Raw genomic sequence first — 11,119 nt, forward strand, 5'->3', positions numbered from 1 at the left:
TGGTAAAGGGTCATTTTCAAACCCAGGGCATCATGCAGCATTTTAAGTTTAACTGTGCTGTAAGGGACCCAGGGGAGAAAATTGCGACATACACGCCAAGACTAAGAAAATTGGCAGGGCCATGCAAATTTGAATCATTGCTGATTGATGTGAGGTGAGACGGATTAGTTTCCGGCGTGAATAACATAGACATGCAGAAAAGGCATTTTCAAGCTCCAGTATATGGTGGTGCAGTGGTTTTGTCACTGTATTAGTAATCCAGAGACCCAGGGTAAAGCTCTGGGGACCCAGGTTCAAATCTCACTGTGTCAGATGTTGAAATTTGAATTCAATTAAAATCTGAAATTAAATTTTAAAGGTGACCATGAAACCTTTGTTGATTGTCGTAAAAACCCATTTGGGGAAGGAAATCTGCCATTCTAACAATGTCTGGCCGACACGAGACTCCAGACCCACAGCATTGTGGATGACTCTTAAATGCCCCTCTGAAATAGCTTGGGCCAGTCATTTTCAAACCTCGGGTCGCGACCCATGGGTGGGTTGGAGTCGGGTGCCGGGAGGGTCGCAGGGCCATGCCTTGCAAAGTTCTTGATCGCAGGGCCATGCCTTGTGGCATTCCCGATTGCGGGAGGTAGTGCCCAACGGTGAGAATGGCATTTAAAAATGCCTGGCTTTTAGAATGTCGGCCGTTCCGTGCATGCGTGACCCCTCAGCAACGCGCAGGCCCGGAGCTCAGCGGGGCAGAACACCTCTTCCTGACGTCAGCGTGCTGACCCAGGAGCAGATTTTCTTTTATGTCGTTGGAGTCCTCCTGCCTGGAGTGGTGGTGGAGAGCAGGTCACGCACCCTTTACGCTGCCTTCATGTGTTCTGGGAGATTCCTCCATTTTGCAGCTGCCAACAGTGCTGGTGTGAACTCCAGGGCAAACAACGAAGAAGAAGCTGAATACTGGAATGAAGCAGCATAAAGATGATTACTTGAGGTGTGGGTTTAATAGTTGTGCCACTGCAAATCAGGACTCAAGGTTCTGGGCTGGATTCTCTGTTGGCTGACACAGAAATTGCGATACGCGATTGGGCGGAGAATAGGTTCCGATGCTGAAATCGCGGACGCCAATTTGGCGCCAAATTGCAATTCTCCGTCACCTCGACAGTGGCATCAATGTGTTCTGGAACGCATGTATAGTAAACACCAATATGTATTGCATGTCATTAGCGGGCCCGAATGGGTATTACCGGGGGCCTCTGCGATGCTCCGCCTCCGATGGGCCGAGTTCTCGATGTCGCGGTTCACTTGTGCTTTTAAAAATCATGAAACTGGCATTATGGCTGCTAAGGGAGATAGAGGTGGTATGGGAAGTGCCCAACATCACCGCAGTCCGCTGACAGTTGTGCCACTGGCCGGGGGTGGAGGGGTGGGGGGGGGGAGGAGGTGGGGGGGGACTTCTGCCAGTGCCAGGAGGAGTAGCAGGGGGTGGCCAGGAGGTCGGCTGTGGGGTTGGGATGGACGGGCACGGAGCACCATTGCCCCAGCCGACAAGGCAGCCATGCATCTGCACACGCCACTAACAGCCCACTATGAATTTAGGGCTATGGGTTGTATAGGTGTCCCCCCCCCCCCCCCGCCCCCGCCCCCGGCCACCCAGCTAGGTGCCCTCTGGCCCCCACCGACCCATCAGCTGTATGGGCACGCAATCAGTGCCATCTTGTTGGCTGGGGTGGTGTGTATGGAGATTGTAATGTGTATATGCGGCTGCAGCTTGTCAGCCTCCCGATTGTCAATGTAAAATCTTTGCAAGTCGAGAGGGCAGAGTTGATTGCACAGAAGAGATAGAGCAGAAACTCACTGAGCAAGGCAGGGGACATAATAAAAAAAGAGTCAACAACCCAGAAATTCTGAAGAATGCTAAAGGTTAGCACGGTAGCATGGTGGTTCGCGTCAATGCTTCACAGCTCCAGGGTCCCAGGTTCAGTTCCCGGCTGGGTCACTGTCTGTGCGGAGTCTGCACATCCTCCCAGTGTGTGCGTGGGTTTCCTCCGGGTGCTCCGGTTTCCTCCCACAGTCCAAAGATGTGCGGGTTAGGTGGATTGGCCATGCTAAATTGCCCATAGTGTCCTAAAAAGTAAGGTTAAGGGGGGGTTGTTGGGTTACGGGGGGGTGGGGGGGGTTAGGGTTAGTCAGAGCATTTCCCATCAACCACCACTCTTTGTCTTCTATCAGCTAGCCAATTTCTGATCCAAACTGCTAAATCACCCTGAATCCCATGCCTCTGTATTTTCTGTAATAGCCTACCGTGGAGAACCTTATCCAACGCTTTACTGAAATCCATATACACCACATCAACTGCTTTACCCTCATCCACCTGTTTGGTCACCTTCTCGAAGAACTCAATGAGGTTTGTGAGGCACGACCTACCCTTCACAAAACCATGGTGACTATCTCTAATCAAATTATTCCTTTCCAGATGATTATGCATCCTATCTCTTATAAACCTTTCCAAGACTTTTCCCACAACAGAAGTAAGGCTCACTGGCCTATAGTTAACGGGGTTATCTCTACTCCCCTTCTTGTACAAGGGGACAACATTTGCTATCCTGCAGTCCTCTGGCACTATTCCTGTAGACAAAGATGACTTAAAGATCAAAGCCAAAGGCTCAGCAATCTCCTCCCTAGCTTCTCAGAGAATCCTAGGATAAATCCCATCCGGCCCAGGGGACTTATCTATTTTCACACTTTCCAGAATCGCTAACACCTCCTCCTTATGAACCTCAAGCCCTTCTAGTCTAATAGCCTGTATCTCAGTATTCTCCTCGACAACTTTGTCTTTTTCCTGTGTGAATACTGACGAGAAATACTCATTTAGCACCTCTCCTATCTCCTCGAACTCTACGCACAACTTCCCACTACTGTCCTTGACTGGCCCTACTCTTACCTTTGTCATTCTTTTATTCCTGACATACCTATAGAAAGCTTTACGGTTATCCTTGATCCTACCTACCAAAGACTTCTCATGTCCTCGCTTGGCTCTTCTTAGCTCTCTCTTTAGAGCCTTCCTAGCTAACTTGTAACTCTCAAGCGACCCAACTGAACCATCACGTCTCATCTTCACATAAGCCTCCTTCTTCCTCTTGACAAGTGATTCAACTGCTTTAGTAACCCATGGTTCCCTCACTCGACCACTTCCTCCCTGCCTAACAGGTACATACTTATCAAGGACACGCAGTAGCTGTTCCTTGAACATGCTCCACATTTCCATTGTATCCATCCCCTGCAGTTTCCCTCTCCAGGCGATGCATCCTAAGTCTTGCCTCATCGCATCATAATTGCCTTTCCCCCAGCAATAACTCTTGCCCTGCGGTTTATACCTATCCCTTTCCATCGCTAAAGTAAACGTAATCGAATTGTGGTCACTATCACCAAAATGCTCACCTACCTCCAAATCTAACACCTGTCCTGGTTCATTACCCAGTACCAAATCCAATATGGCCTTGCCTCTTGTTGGCCTATCTACATACTGCATCAGGAAACCCTCCTGCACACATTGGACAAAAACGGATCCATCTAAAGTACTCGAACTATAGTGTTTCCAGTCAATATTTGGAAAGTTAAAGTCCCCCATAACAACTACCCTGTTATTTTCGCTCCTATCCAGAATCATCTTTGCAATCCTTTCCTCTACATCTCTGGAACTTTTCGGAGGCCTATAGAAAACCCCTAACAGGGTGACCTCTCCTTTCCTGTTTCTTAATTCAGCCCATACTACCTCAGTATTCGAGTCATCAAATGTCCTCTCAGCCACCGTAATACTATCCTTGACTAACAATGCCACCCCTCCCCCTCTCTTGCCACCTTCCCTGAACTTACTGAAATATCTAAACCCCGGCACCTGCAACAACCATTCCTCACCCTGCTCTATCCATGTCTTCGAAATGGCCACAACATCGAAGTCCCAGGTACTAACCCATGCCGCAAGCTCACCCACCTTATTCCGGATGCTCCTGGCATTGAAGTAGACGCACTTTAGACCACCTTCCTTCCTGCGGTACACTCCTGCAACTTTGAAACCTTACTCATGACCTCACTACTCTCAGCTTCTTGTGTACTGGAGCTACAATTCAGGTTCCCAATCCCCTGCTGAACTAGTTTAAACCCGCCCGAAGAGCATTAGCAAACCTCCCCCGAGGATATTAGTACCCCTCTGGTCCAGGTGTAGACCATCCCGTTTGTAGAGGTCCCACCTACCCCAGAATGAGCCCCAATTGTCCAGGAATCTGAAACCCTCCCTCCTGCACCATCCCTGCAGCCATGTGTTCAACTGCTCTCTCTCCCTATTGCTCGACTCGCTAGCACGTGGCACGGGTAACAACCCAGAGATAATAACTCTATTTGTTCTAGCTCTAAGTTTCCACCCTAGCTCCCTGAATTCCTGCCTTACATCCCTATCCCTTTTCCTACCTATGTCGTTGGTACCTATGTGGACCACGACTGGGGGCTGCTCCCCCTCCCCCTTAAGGATCCCGAAAACACGATCTGAGACATCGCGGACCCTGGCACCTGGGAGGCAACACACCAACCGCAAGTTTCTCTCGTTCCCACAGAATCTCCTATCTATTCCCCTAACTATGGAGTCTCCAATGACTAATGTTCTACTCCTTTCCCCCTTCCCTTCTGAGCAACAGGGACAGACTCTGTGCCAGAGACCTGTACCCCATGGCTGATCCCTGGTAAGTCCCCCCCCCAACAGTATCCAAAGCGGTATACCTGTTACTAAGGGGAACGACCACAGGGGTTCCCTGTACTGACTGCTTACCCCCAGCCCCTCTCACCGTCACCCATCTATCTTTATTCTTTGGCGTAACTACCTCTCTGAAGCTTCTATCTATGACCCCCTCTGCCTCCCGAATGATCCGAAGTTCATCCAGCTCCAGCTCCAGTTCCCAAACACGGTTTTTGAGGAGCTGGAGTTGGGTGCGCTTCCCATAGATGAAATCAGCAGGGACACTGACGGCGTTCCTCACCTCAAACATTCTGCAGGAGGAGCATTGTACTGCCTTCCCTGACATCACCTCTAGATTTAAAAAAAACAAGAAAAAGAAAGGAAGAGCTTACCTGATATTCCCTCAAACCCTGCTCCCGCTGAAAGGTAAGCAAATTTAAAGGCACTCACTCACCTTCACGACAGGCCCCTGCTCCCGCTTCCCAACGACCGTGGTTTTTTTTTGGTTAGAGGAGGAGGTAGGGGGGGAAACACTGGCGAAGTGTTTCGGGTTTAACAGTCACTTGACAACAGCCCCTCCACAAACCACCTTCAAATCAGGCTGACCGCACTGCGAGTATGCAAATTTCCCCGGAACAGCCAATCAGTAGCTCTGCTCTGCTCTGCTGCCCTCTGCTGCATGCTTGCCTTCACTCGAACTCCTCGGGTCTCTTTCGCAGGTACACCTTCAAATCAGGCTGACCGCACTGCGAGTATGCAAATTTCCCCGGAACAGCCAATCAGTAGCTCTGCTCTGCTGCCCTCTGCTGGATGCTTGCCTTCACTCGAACTCCTCGGGTCTCTTTCGCAGGTATACCTTCAAATCAGGCTGACCGCACTGCGAGTATGCAAATTTCCCCGGAACAGCCAATCAGTAGCTCTGCTCTGCTGCCCTCTGCTGGATGCTTTCCTTCACTCGAACTCCTCGGGTCTCTTTCGCAGGTACACCTTCAAATCAGGCTGACCGCACTGCAAGTATGCAAATTTCCCCGGAACAGCCAATCAGTAGATCTGCTCTGCTGCCCTCTGCTGGATGCTTGCCTTCTCGCGAACTCCTCGGGTCTCTTAAGCAGGTACACCTCCAAATCAGGCTGACCGCACTGCGAGTATGCACTGGCATCAGTTGCATCAGAGAGAGCTCTGATGCACTGTGCCGTTCGACAACGTCTGACTCCTGCCCATGGTAGCACTTTCCACTGTCCACCTGGATGATCCCTGCATGAGAGCTGGCCATTCCATCACACCGAATCTTTGGGGTGGTGAAGGTCGGGGGGGGGGGGGGGGGGGTGGGGGGCGACAACAGAGTGTTGAGCACAGGCTGAACTGGGATCTTTGGATCAAACCCACCCCCAATGCCCGCCCATACCCTCCCTGCCCCCAGCGCCCCTTCTGTGGCCAGCCCACAGCAGCCCATCCCTCAAATCCGTCTGACAGAGCACCAAGTCAGCTTGTCATGTTGTGAACATGTGTCTAATGGGAAAAAGCAACTAGGTGGATCCCCAGCTGGTACTTCAGGAGTGGAGATGGCCTGCTGCTATTCCCGCTGAATAGGGCGCTGAATGAAGCAGGGCGCGGTCGCTATAGGCCGCCGCCGTGTGCATGCGTGACCACGGACCCGCCAATGCTCCGGGCTGTATCGGCAGCTACAGCTGGGAGCTCTACACTGCCTGGCTGTTAGCTCCCCCCAGAGCAGGCAAACGGTGGCCGTTTTGCACCAGTTTTCCTGGTGTAAAACACCACCATTTTCAGGCCGGTGTGGAGACTTAGTCTCCCAAACGGAGAATCCAGCCCCATTTTTCAATTGAAACGGTCATGTTCCATCCACATGGTGCCAGTGCTGCCTCATTAACAGTTGATGAATTGCTCTGGGAACTGCGCCACTTTTCCAGTCGCAGAGCACCACCGATTCAGATTGGGTGTCAACACCTAAGGCTGGTTTCTCTATCACTCATGCCTGTGCATTTCCCAACGGCGTGTGGGTGCTCACAATGATAAACCCCATTGGTTGGCTGCTGGGACGGAGAATCCCGCCACCACATTTTAGTTAGGAACAGATAGTGCTTGAAGAATGGAATAATGAAGACGACAAATGCTCAAGCATATGGAACGCAAGCTAGAATTATGATGGCAATGCCCTTGATGAGGTTCCTAGGATTCTGTGATGAGAACTGTCGGAAAAATATAGGTAATCATTGGGGCCTGTTAGAGAAGTTTATCTGCCATGCTTGACACATGACGGACTAATTCAATGTCTTGGAGATTTTCACATTTTATATAGTTGTACTGATGTTCTAGCAAAGCTTGCATTCAGCAGCTTGGGTATTAATTTAACAAATACCTCCAGGAGTGCTACATTTAGGAAGTAAAGTCCAACGAATTCAAGGTAAAGGGCATATCTACTAACTCTTGAAGCATTTCTATGGAAACAGATGACAAAGGGAATGGTTTCAAATTACCAATCTGTGTTAAACCTTAAAACCTAATTTTATTTGTTTCTATTAGGTGATATAAATCCCTTGGAAGAATTTTACAATGGTTGGCGTGAAATCCTTTTCTGTACCTCGTTGGCAAGGTGAACCAAAAGAATGATTTTAGTAGCTGTTTATTTATCACTCATTATTATAAAGACAACTTAAAAAGCTGAAAACATCCTGAACATGTTTTGAAAAATGTTCTAATCTCATTCTAGATATCCATTCCGCGAAATTGTATCATCTAAGCCAAGGAAATTATCCTATTTTTCCAAAATCTATGACTTTCCTCAATGATCTTAATGCTGATATTAAAGATGATGGGTGGGATTATCCGGTCCGGGACGGCAATATCATAATCGGCGAAAGAGCAGAGAATCCCTTCCAACGCAAAAATCGGGGGTGGGGCCGGTTTAACATGGTTTTCGAGGCTCCGCCCCCTCTGAAATGGCATCATCGCATTGCATGCTGCACGCCGTTGGAATGGCATTGCTGTGTCATTGGAAGGCCCTCTACCCCCTCACCGGTCCCGGAATCGGTGAGGGTTCGGTGCCGATTTTGGCGTCATAAAACGCCACAGGTCCCATGCCAGCATCGGCACTTAGCCGCAGAAATGGAAAAGCCAGCCCGATAACTACACCCACCTTTCTATTGTTTCCTTACTTTTGGGGGTGCCTGTTGTTTGTGATTAATTGGAATCATGCCTCTTTCATGTGCCCTCACAATCTCCTCCAATCTTTCAACTGGCTGGTCAAAAAACATGAGTGAGGTGGGGCTTGTTGAAAATTAATAATTTGCTTCATCCTGCAAATAGCTGTTGGCTCTGCACTGCACCAAAGTTTTTTAAAATTCATTTACGGGATGTGGACTGGATTTATTTATTGTCACGTGTATCGAGGTACAATGTAAAGTATTTTTCTGCGAGCAGCTCAAAAAGGTCATTTAGTACATGAAAATAAAATAAAATACAAGAAAAATACATAATAGGGCAACACAAGGAACACAATGTAAATACATAGACACCGGCATCGGGTGAAGCATACAGGAGAGTTGTATTAATCAGGGCAGTCCATAAGAGGGTTGTTTAGGAGTCTGGTAACAGCGGAGGTGAAGCTGTTTTTTAATCTGTTCGTGTGTGTTCTCAAACGTTTGTATTTCCTGCCCAATGGAAGAAGTTGGAAGAGTGAGTAAGCCGGGTGGGATGGGTCTTTGATTATGCTACCCGCTTTCCCCAGGCAGTGGGAGTCGATGGATGGGAGGCAGGTTTGTGTGATGGACTGGGCTGTGTTCACGACTCTCTAAAGTTTCTTGCGGTCCTGGGCCGAGCAGTTGCCATATCAGGCTGTGATGCAGCCAGAGAGGATGAATTGGATGTAAAAGTTGGTTAGAGTCAGTGTGGACATGTCGAATTTCCTTAGTTTGCTGAGGAAGTATAGGCACTGTTGTGCTTTCTTGGCGGTAGCGCGACGTGGGTGGACCAGGACACATTTTTGGTGATGTGCACCCTTAGGAATTTGAAGCTGTTAACTACCTCCACCTCGATCCCATTGATGCAGGCAGGGGTGTGTACAATATGTTGCTTCCTAAAGTCAATGACCAGCTCTTTAGCTTTGCTGGCATTGAGAGATAGATTGTTGTCGTTGCACCACTCCAGTAGTTCTCTATCTCTCGCCTGTATTCTAACTCGTCATTATTCGAGATCCAGTCCACTATGGTCGTGTCGTCAGCAAACTTGCAGATGGAGTTGGAACAAAATTTTGCCACGCAGTCATATATGTACAGGGAGTATAGTAGAGGACTAAGTACGCAGCCTTGCGGGGCCCCAGTATTGAGGGCTATAGTGGAGGAGGTGCTGCTGTTTATTCTTACTGATTGTGGGCTGTAAGTCGGAAAGTTGAGGATCCAGTTGCAGAGTGAGGAGCCAAGCTCTAGATTTTGGAGCTTTGCTATGAGCGTGCCTGCAATTATGCTGTTGAAGGTGGAGCTGTAGTCAATAAATAGAAGTCTGATGTAGGAGTCCTTGTTGTCGAGATGCTCTAGGGATGAGTTTGTAGGGCCAGGGAGATGGCGTCTGCTGTGGACCGGTTGCAACGGTATGCAAATTGCAGTGGATCTAGACCTTCTGGGAGTATGGAGTTGATGCGCTTCATGACCAACATCTTGAAGCACTTCATTTCGACTGATGTCAGGGCCACCGGAAGGTAGTCATTGAGGCACGTTGCCTGGTTCTTTTTTGGCACTGGTATGATGGTGGTCTTCTTGAAGCAGGTGGGGACCTTGGAGCAGAGTAGGGACATGGTAAAGATGTCCACGAACACATCTGCCAGCTGGTCCACGCAGGCTCTGAGAGCATGACCAGGGATCCCGTCTGGACCCATCGTCTTCCAAGGGTTCACTTAAAGGAAGGCCGATCTGACTTCGGAAGCTGTGATGGTGGGTATGGGTGTGTTTTGGGCTGCTGGGGCACTCGACAGCAGATTGATAGTTTCCTGCTCGAACTGAGCATAGAATGCATTGAGTTCATTGGGGAGGGGTGTGCTGCTGCTGCAGATACCGCTTGGCTTCGCTTTGTAGCCCGCTATGTTTGTTAGGCCTTGCCACTACCACCGAGAGTCTGTAACTCTAATCTGTGACTCTTGGTCTTATATTCTCTCTTGGCATCTCGGATGGCTTTGCGGTGTTGTATATGGATTTCTTACATAGGTCAGGGTTGCCTGACTTGAACACCTTAGATCTGTCCTTCAGCAGGGAGACAATCTCCCGATTAAGCCATGGTTTCTGGTTGGGGAATGTACGTACTACTTACTTTGGCATGCAGTCGTCCACACATTTGCTGATGAAATCTGTGATGGTGGAGGCATACTCATTTAGGTTGGTCACTGAGTTCTTAACTATGGACCAGTCAACTGTCTCCAAGCAGTCACGTAGGAGCTCTTCTGTTTCCTCGGAGCAGCACTGCACGACTTTTTAGCTGGATTTTCCCGCTTATGTTTCTGCTTGTATGCCGGGAGAAGGAGTAACCTCTTATGGTCTGATTTCCCAGAGTGTGGTCGGGGGATGAAACGGTAGGCGCCCTTGATTTTTGAGTAGCAGTGGTCAAGAGTGCTGTTTCCCCTGGTGGGACAGGAGATATGCTGGTGAAATTTTGGCAGTACACTCTTGAGGTTGGCCTTGTTGAAGTCCCGGCCATGATGAACAAGGCCTCCGGGAGTTCTGTTTCGGTATTGTTTATAGCTGTGTACAGTTCGTTCAGCACCTTCTCCACTTCTGCCTGGGGTGGCATGTAGACCACAGTGATAATGGCTGAAGTGAACTCATATGGAAGGTAGTATGCTGGTTAGGCCAGCATTTAATGCCAATCGCCCTTCAGAAGATAATGGTGAGTTGCCTTCTTGAACAGTTGCAGTCCTTGATGTGTAGGTACACCCACTGTGCTGATGGGGAGGGAGTTCCAGAATGTTGCCCCAGTGACAGTGAAGGAATGATGATATATTTCCAAGTCAGGGTGGTGAGTGACTTGGAGGGGAACCTCTAGGTGGTGGGGTTTCCAGGTATCTGCTGCCCTTGACCTTCGAGATGGTGGTGGTCGTGGGTGTGGAAGATTCTGTCTAATGAACCTTGGTGAGTTACCGCAGTGCATCTTGTAGATGGTGCACACGGCTGGCACTGTTCATCAGTGGTGGAGGGTTTGAATGTTTATGGAAAGTGGAGCAATCAAGCGGGCTGCTTTGTCCTGGATGATGTAGAGCTTCTTGAGTTTTGTTGGAGCTGCACTCATTCAGGCAAGTGGAAAGTACTCCATTACACTCCTGACTTGTGCCTTGTAGATGGTGGACAAGCTTTCGAGGGGCAGGAGGTGAGTTACTCGTCATTGGATTCCTAGCCTTTGACC

This window comes from Scyliorhinus canicula, chromosome 11, assembly GCF_902713615.1.
Source record: "Scyliorhinus canicula chromosome 11, sScyCan1.1, whole genome shotgun sequence".
Lineage (NCBI taxonomy): Eukaryota > Metazoa > Chordata > Chondrichthyes > Carcharhiniformes > Scyliorhinidae > Scyliorhinus > Scyliorhinus canicula.